This window comes from Colius striatus, chromosome 10 (genome assembly GCF_028858725.1).
Source record: "Colius striatus isolate bColStr4 chromosome 10, bColStr4.1.hap1, whole genome shotgun sequence".
Taxonomy (NCBI): Eukaryota; Metazoa; Chordata; class Aves; order Coliiformes; family Coliidae; genus Colius; species Colius striatus.
Window position 1 is genome coordinate 14763291 of NC_084768.1, and position 8245 is coordinate 14771535.

General features: G+C 37.5%; 1 protein-coding gene across 2 annotated transcripts in view; it reads right to left on the reverse strand.

Annotated features, from left to right (window-relative positions):
• ADGRL4 (adhesion G protein-coupled receptor L4) overlaps positions 1-7642 on the reverse strand; it is a 264165-nt gene extending 256523 nt beyond the window's left edge. Inside the window, exons 1-2 of one of the 2 annotated variants that reach the window (XM_062004022.1) lie at positions 7540-7642; positions 5975-6153 (exon numbers count right to left, since the gene is read on the reverse strand). The gene's annotated coding sequence lies outside the window, so the exon portion shown is untranslated. The remainder of the gene's footprint in view (positions 1-5974; positions 6154-7539) is intronic. The other variant, XM_062004023.1, reaches the window with a different exon arrangement.
• Between the last annotated feature and the right edge of the window lie 603 nt (positions 7643-8245).

An 8245-nucleotide genomic window follows, 5' to 3' on the forward strand; every position in this document is an offset into this window, starting at 1 on the left:
CTGGTTAGTCACTTGGATCATATAAAAGAGTGTGAAATACAATTTATTCACAATCAAGCGCAAATAAAAGAAGATCTCAAACTTTATTATAATGTGAAACTCACTTTGTCTCTAGAGAAGACTCCTCAACTGTTTGTAAAGAACAACCTACAGCTGATGAGGTATCATTGCTTATTCTGTGGTCAGAAAACTTAAGCTTGTTATTGGTACTTGTTTGCCTCTACAGTTGTCCAGATATTTAATTTATAATCGGCATTATTAATGGTTTGCTGCCTTTGTCCAATCTCAGTATGTTAGGTGATGATGACAGTGGTAATTCTAAACAAGGGAGCCTCATTCCTTACAGAGGGGAAGTAAGTGGATTGTGTAACTGTTCTACCCCAGTTAACCAGCAGCTCAAAGATCTAGTACTATCTTGCAGATACAAAAAGATATTGAACAGGCTGGGAACCATCTGAGCCTGGCTTGGTAGATTTTCAATCATCCACAAATAATTTCACATGAGAAGTGGCTGCCCAGCAATTTGAAAACAGAATAATCAAACCCTAAGGCATACATATCTGGTTAGTTACATACTTTGTCACAATTATTTCCCTAAAATAATAGTGGAAAAACCAGAAGCTTCCAGATTTTACTTTTAAGACATATCATGACAGATCCTCACAATAATGGAAGACTCTTAGCCTAATGCTTTTCTGTTGAGTGATATTGATTATTTAAAAAAGTGATGCTCAAGCTGGCATGCTCAAGGATAAGTGGGATGTTGGTGACATAGCTGTGAAAAAAGAAGTTCTGTTGTCTGCTTTCTACTAAAAGGCTATTTTTCCATCTTTAAACTCCAGCGTTTTTTATAATTTTTTTTCTACTGGTGCTTGATGTAAATCAAAATCTTAAATTCAACTTAAAGCTTGGTATATGCAAATTCTATAGTATCCAGAAAAAAAAAAAAAAACAAAACACCTTATAAAATACATCATGAGATCATAAGACTACCATATACTCAGTTCTAATTTTTTTAAATTTCAAGGGTATTGATAATTCCATTGTGAATAACCTTTCATAGTTCAGGTCACTAGTGTAGACACAAGGCCTGGAGAAATTCAATAAAAAAAGCTAATATAAGAAGAACACAGCTTTATCCTTTCTAGCTATGAGATCATTAACAATGAAATGTCCTTCCTTATAAAATCTCTCTTTTCTTTCCTAAGATGAACATTATTAAAAATTTTAAGTCTAAAATTTAATTCCCTATTTTTATAAAAATGATTCTAAGTATCAGGATAATCAATACTGGAATTTTAAAGAAGATAACTATTTCTAAAAAATTTATAATTGAAAGAATGCTTATAAAATTAAATTTATTGTCATATTGAGGTCATGCTAATACCTGAAAGACTGAATCATCTTTGGACTACTTTAGCACTGAAGAGGGATTAAACCTCATTTGTTGTATCATTTCCCACACCATAAACTGTAAACCAAATGAAATATTCCAGTTATATGTGGAAGACCAGAGATTATGACATGAAAAAAAGGAGAGTTTTGTCCTTTCTTCAAGATTGAAATGCAATATTTTAACTTTCCCTAACGAAATTTTTTGGAATTGAGTATTTCACACCATAGAGTAAACGTCAAAAATTAAGAATGCATAAAAAAAATCCAGAATAGAGTGCTCTGGCATTTTTCAGATAGTAAGGACAGAAGACATATCTTAAAGATTATATCCAAGATGGCATTTATGAAAAAAAAATTATTACTCCATTTTAAGTTTTGATTAAAACTTCATGTATGTCAGACCTGCAGTCTTGGGAGACAAAAGAAACTGTACCAAAACCAGTGGAATTGCTGATAGATAGTTTTTGTCATAAGGAAAAATAAATTAAAAGAGTGAAACTAAAAATTGTCTCTATTTTCAGACACTGGATACATTGTCACTGATTCTGTTTAATGGATTATCTCCATCCCTCCCCATTGCCCCCACTCTAACCTTGGGTTTGTTTCAGTGATGGCTGCAATGTAATAAGTCATCTGATGCAGATCATACAAAAGTGTCAGACAGTGAATTACTGCATATATAGTGGTATATATTATTCCCCTGCTTTCAGAAGGAAAAATTTTAGCAGATTTTTTCAGATGATTATAAATAGTCAGGTTCTTGGACTATCCATCTCAGTTCTGTTACTTGAGATTTCACTGTGTTACGGTAGTGAGCATATGCATGTTTTAAAATAAATATTAAACAACTAAGTAGGGTGAATTGATTTGAATTAAATAATTAGCTAAATAAGTATTTTTTAATATAGACCTTTTGCTTAGGTTCATGTATATTGTTATTATTTTTTTAATAAAAAATCTAGCAAGTTCTCTGTGGTAGAGGAATAGGACAATATGGTTAAACCAAAATTTTCTGCAGAAATAAAGATAAATCCTAGTGACACTTGACTTGATAAAAATCTGGGAACTATTGATAATCTGAATTGAACTACAGTTTAGACCAGTTGCATCCATATGTATAATCCCAGGTCCATGTATTGTGGAACAGTGATTAAATCTGGCAGCGTGAATTACACTCAGAACAAGTAAGAGTTGGCTCTTGGTAACAAAGGTTTAGTGTTTATTCTACACTAAAATAAATAGAATTGTGATACTCTCATCTCACAGTTCTTTGATATCCTTCTGGATTAGTAGTTCCTAATGATGTTGTATAACCTCTACCTTAAAGAAAGCATGATGTTAATTAAAGCAAACCTTATTCTTCTTTCCTGCATAATATCAGGTCATTCTGACCATCTTTTCCACTCTACTTCTGCTCCATGAATATTACTACTAAATAGCTTTAACAATGCTTAAGACTCTCTTATGCCCCTTAGTAACTCTGCTCTAGAAGAACTTCACTCAACAGAACTTGAATCCTGATTTATAAAATAGGATGCCTGGAAGTCCCTGCTGATGACTCCTCTGAGGACACACACAGTCATAATGATTGTACTGCTACCCAGAAAATTCTTTTTTATCTGCTTTTCCTAATTGCCTGTATTTTTGTGGCAAAGGCTTTTTTTTTTTCTTTTTAAATCTGATTTTCAGTGAGGTGAATGTGGCATTATTTTGGTATTTCCCCATGGTGAGGTATTTTTTGCTGTTTGCACTCTAACTGAAAAAGCAAAATAAATACTGTGTTTTTTTAAAAATTAACTGTTAAGAAGATGGTTATGAATTGCTTTGCAATGAATATAGGTTCTGATTATTATAGAATGAAAATTAAAGTGTTACATACAATCCTAAAGAACTTATTTTGAATAATTTCTCACATTAATTACAATAGGAGACTGGTTCCATAAAATTATTTTTTGCCAGAGACATGTATCTTCAGGAGTCTTTCTTGATTGGAAATTTCAGCATGAATTTTGCTTAAAAAACTTGTAGGTTTCAGAGAGTAACTGCTATCTAACTAGATCCAAGATGTTAAGTACTCAACGTGTATTTTTAAACTAGAACGATAGCTGTTGGAAAGCTCAAGCAGACATCCATCTGCCATTTCAAAATAGCAGAATCCTACTGGATAGACCATATATAGTGAGTCATAAAAACTAATTGATTCTGCAGTGAGTTTTTGTGTCTTTATGTCTCTATATCATTCATTTAATTAATTTACTCTTCATACTACTTAGTATATAATATCTATCAAAAGAAAAAATAATTCTGGAAATAAATACATCCTTTGTGACTATAAAAATTATACAAACCTTGAGTATTTTTTTAGGACTATAAAAACCTTAATAAGAGGAAATCTGGAGGAACACAAGGTGGGGGGAGGGCAGTTAATTTTGTTTTGTTTTTAATGTTTAAAGTTAGCAGTTTAGGAAAAAAAACCTTCAGCATCAACAAACCAACCCAAAACTAAGCACACAAAACTAAGGAACTCATAACCATGCAGAACTTCCACTGCTGGATGTTCATGAGTCTGCTGCTATTCTGCAGTTGCGGCATACCATATCCTGTAGTTGGTAAGTTTTGCAAGACCTTTTTCTGCATCCTCTCTGATGCAGTTTGATATATAGCATTTTTTGGTTTTTTTTACACCCCCAAGACTGTAGAACCTCATTCTGCAGCCGCCCTATGTCTTCAACATCACAAATGACTCCACAAGATACCTCAGTAATTTAAACATATCTTTTTCAAAGCTCTGACCTCAGGCCATTTTTTATTTTCCTCCTCAAAAAAGCACCTGACACAGAAATCAGTTACCCTTCAAAAATTCCAACACTGCTTAGCTCTTGGCACAAGAAGTATGAAGGTTAGAAAAACACTAAAAGCAGTTGTAGTCTTTTACTGCTGACTTTCCTTGCCACACTATCTTTTTTTGTAAATACAGAACTTCTTTCTTTACTATCTCTACAACTGGTGCTGATCTTTTTTTCCCCAGGCTTCCTAAGTCCTTTTCCTGTTCCCGTGATTTTGGAGTGAGTATCATCTTCATTCTTTATGGATATGCGCATTTCCTCATATCTCACCTTCACTGAGCAAAAGTGTCATACAGTTGTAGTGTTGTGTAGTTTTCTGCTTTATTTTCTCCTGCTTTGTGTGTGGGTTTTTTTTGCTAAAAGTTCACTAAGATATTGGGTTAAATGATTCTGTTAAATGCTTTAACGTCTGGAAAAGGTGAATATGATTCAAGTTACACTCTTAAAAATATTTTTTATTTTTAGGAACGAACTAATCCTTCTTTCCCTCAAATCAACCAATCTCATGCTCCAAAAAACGTTAGGCAAAGTTTCAATTAACTTAAAAACTTAAAAAAAGAGAGAAATTAATTATATTTTAAAGAAAATGAGGGTAAAAAGAAGTGACACTGATGAATATTACATACATGGAGTGTTCTGGCACCTCTGGAGACATGAGAAGAGGATAAAAGAATACAGAAAAAAAAATAGTGACTTCTATTTGTCTGCCTATATCAAGAGCATTACTAGTCTGGTTTATTACCAGTCTGGCTTCAGTTCCTCTTCATAATGACTTTTCTCCTCGTTAGCCCATATTATCCTTTTTTAATGTCATCTCTTTCACTTTTCTTTGTGCTGTAAGTCAACACGGGCCAAATTATTTCCTGGCACAGTGTTCATTCTGATTGTTGCTCGCAGCTCTTACTACGTTCTATATCTGTTTTGCTGAATATTGGTTTTGTAGGTAAACTGCAATTTTGGTGTGGTCTCTGTGTTGCACATGGGCTCCAATGCACTTTGGTTAATGTAATGAGTACTTCTACTAATAATCAATCCATCCTAGACATACACTACTACATTATTGACTTGCTATATGTTTCAACATACTTTTCTAATCCATCACCAAACCAAAACATTTTAATTCAGAACCACGGGAAAAGTAGTTATATAGGTGGCACAGACAGATAAATATAACTAGGCTACACCTTCTGCAGTCCTATTAAAGAGTAGTACATTCCTGCTTCCATAGCCACAGCAAAAAGTGTCCTGGATTCTGCTACAATAGGATTAGTTTTCACCAGATGCCATCTTGAAGGGCTATGGCCAGGCTATTACACACCATGCTGACATTATGCTCCGTACATAGAGGGAGCTGCTGGGGCACGGTGATGCATGTGTTAACTGTGGCTGTTCTGTCGGGCTCCAGGCTGTGAGTAGTTGCACTGGGCACTGTTCTCTTAGTGTGTTTCTTTTGTTATGGTTGTTTGTTGTTTGTGATATTCTATTAAACCGTCCTTAACTCACAAAGCTTTACTTTTCCTTCTGATTTATTGGTTGGACTCTTATGATCTTAAAGGTCTTTTCCAACCATATGATGATTCTATGAGCCTTCCCCATCCTGCTGAAGTGAGGAGGAGTGATTGAGCAACTGAGTGGTTTGGTGGTTGTCATAGGATTTAAACCATGACAAGAGAACAAATAGCACTTTGTAGGTGACTGAAAGTGCAACTGACACTCCACAAAAATATTCTTACCTCTATTTATTCTTTTTTCCTATTCTGTATCTCATACAGCAGAAAGTGGGCAATATGCTATCTTTCTTCATTTTTAATCTTCCATTGGTGTTTTGCCACCATGAGCTGCGGAAGTGGAAGAAGACTGTGGTGGTTTAGCTATGTGTCCACCAAATCATAAAATCACTCCCCCTCCTAAACTGGACAGGCGAGAGAAAGAAACATAATGAGCGGTTTGTGAGTTAGATATGGACAGAGAGATCACTCAGCAGTTAGTATTATGGGCAAAACAGACCCAACCCAGGGAGAAAAAGGTTTGATTTATTAAAGAAACAGTAAGGATAGGGAGATGAGAAATAAAGCTGAATCTTACAACACCTCCTCCACCCCTCCCTCTTCCCAGGGCTCTCCTTCCTTCTGCCCAAATGGTGCAGGGAATGGGGGATGGCAGTTGCAATCAGTTCATTACTGATGGACTTTGCTGCTTCTTTTTCTCAGGGGGAGGCCTCATCACACTTCCCACTGCTCCACTATGGGGTCCCTCCCACAGGAAACAGTCCCTCACAAACTTCTCCAGTGTGGGCCCTTCCCATGGACTACAGTTCCTCATGAACTGCTTCAGCATGGGGAACTGCTTCACACCCTGCCCCAATGTGCGTCATCCACTGGGAGAACAGTCCTTCAGGGACAGACTGCTCCAGCCTGAGTCCCTCACAGGATTACAAGTCCTGACACCAAACCTGCTTTGGCATGGGCTCCTCTCTCCCCATGGGCTCCCAGGACCTGCCAAGGTGAACTTCCCACAGAGTCACAGCCTCCTTCAGGCATCCAGCTGTTCTGGTGTGGGCTCCTCTATGGGCTGCAAGTGGATCTCTGCTCCCCAGTGGCCTCCATAGACTGCAGGGGCACAGCTGCCTCACCATAGTCTTCATCACAGGTCACAGGGGAGTCTTTCTTTCAGGGCCTAAACACCCTCCTTCCTTTACTTCTCCACTGACTTTGGTGTCTGTGAAGATGTTTTCACATTCTCACTCCCACTTCAGCAGCTGCCTAACAACTTCTACTCAAATACATTATTCACAGAGGTGTTACCTCAGTCACTAATTGGCCAGGCCTGGGTCAGCTGTGGGTTCCATCTTAGAATTGACTGGCAATAGCCCTGTCAGCTAGAAAGAAAACTTCTGGCAGTTCCTTGTTTAAAGAAGCCACCCCTGTAGCTCCCCCCACTACCAAAAAACTTGGCCCAGTCAAAACCACTACAAAAACATACTTAACTAACTTCTTACCACCTCAAACACTTCACGATGCGTCACGATCCCCTGTTGATTTCAATTTGGCAGGTTAAACTCCCTTGGTTTCCAACCGACCTCAGACAATTCTGGGTGGCTGGGGGCGGCTGGGCTTAACTCCTGAATGATGTTCAATCAAACAGGTTACTGTGATCAGATTTCGTAGATTCTCGGGAGAATTAAGACTCAAAAAGTAGTCAAACGCTAAACTACTTTACTTTGCTAACAACGATCCACCCTGAAAAGAGAAAGAAAAGAAGGAAACAGAAAGGAGAGAGAGAAAGGCACAATAGTCACCACCGCGAATCCACGTGGAGCGCCCCCGCGGTCCCTTTGTCTAAGAGCTCCGCTGCTCCGTCCAGCCTGGCGCAGGGAAAATAAAAAAACAAGATGCACTTCTGCTAACCCCGTCCTTATACACACTCCTCTTGCTGGCGCATGCCCAGTACCGTCTCTGCATGGTCCTGGAAAGTTCTGGAGAGCTTAGCAGGGTCTTGAAAAACTCCCAAAGAGTCCGTGAGGGCCATAGCCCCTTGACCCAGGCGCATGCGCAGAGGTGGTGTATCCCGAGACAGCGGGACGGGCAGTGCAAGGCAACAGCGCCTTCAACAGGCAGAATCCTTGGTGGCGGTGGTTAACTGCTGCCAGCAATGTTGAGGCATATTACTAGTACCTTACACCACGTATGACATAGGTAATATATATTATTTGTCATTTTTTTCTTGGTTTACTTCTATCTTGCAAGATTCTATCTTGTACATTCAGTGAACTAAATGTACATCTACAAAACAGCAATAAGGTCCATCATATGTTCAAAAATACAAAATCAGTTTACTTAAGAATAGTTTTTCATTGCTGGTGAATCTCTTTTGGTCTTATTTTTGTATGGAGCTTCCTGAATGAATAGTCTGCTACAAAGTTTGTTATTCTTTAACTGTATAGTGTTTAAATACCAAACAGTCAGATGTTTATCATTAAAGTATTGAGAATATTATGTACTAGA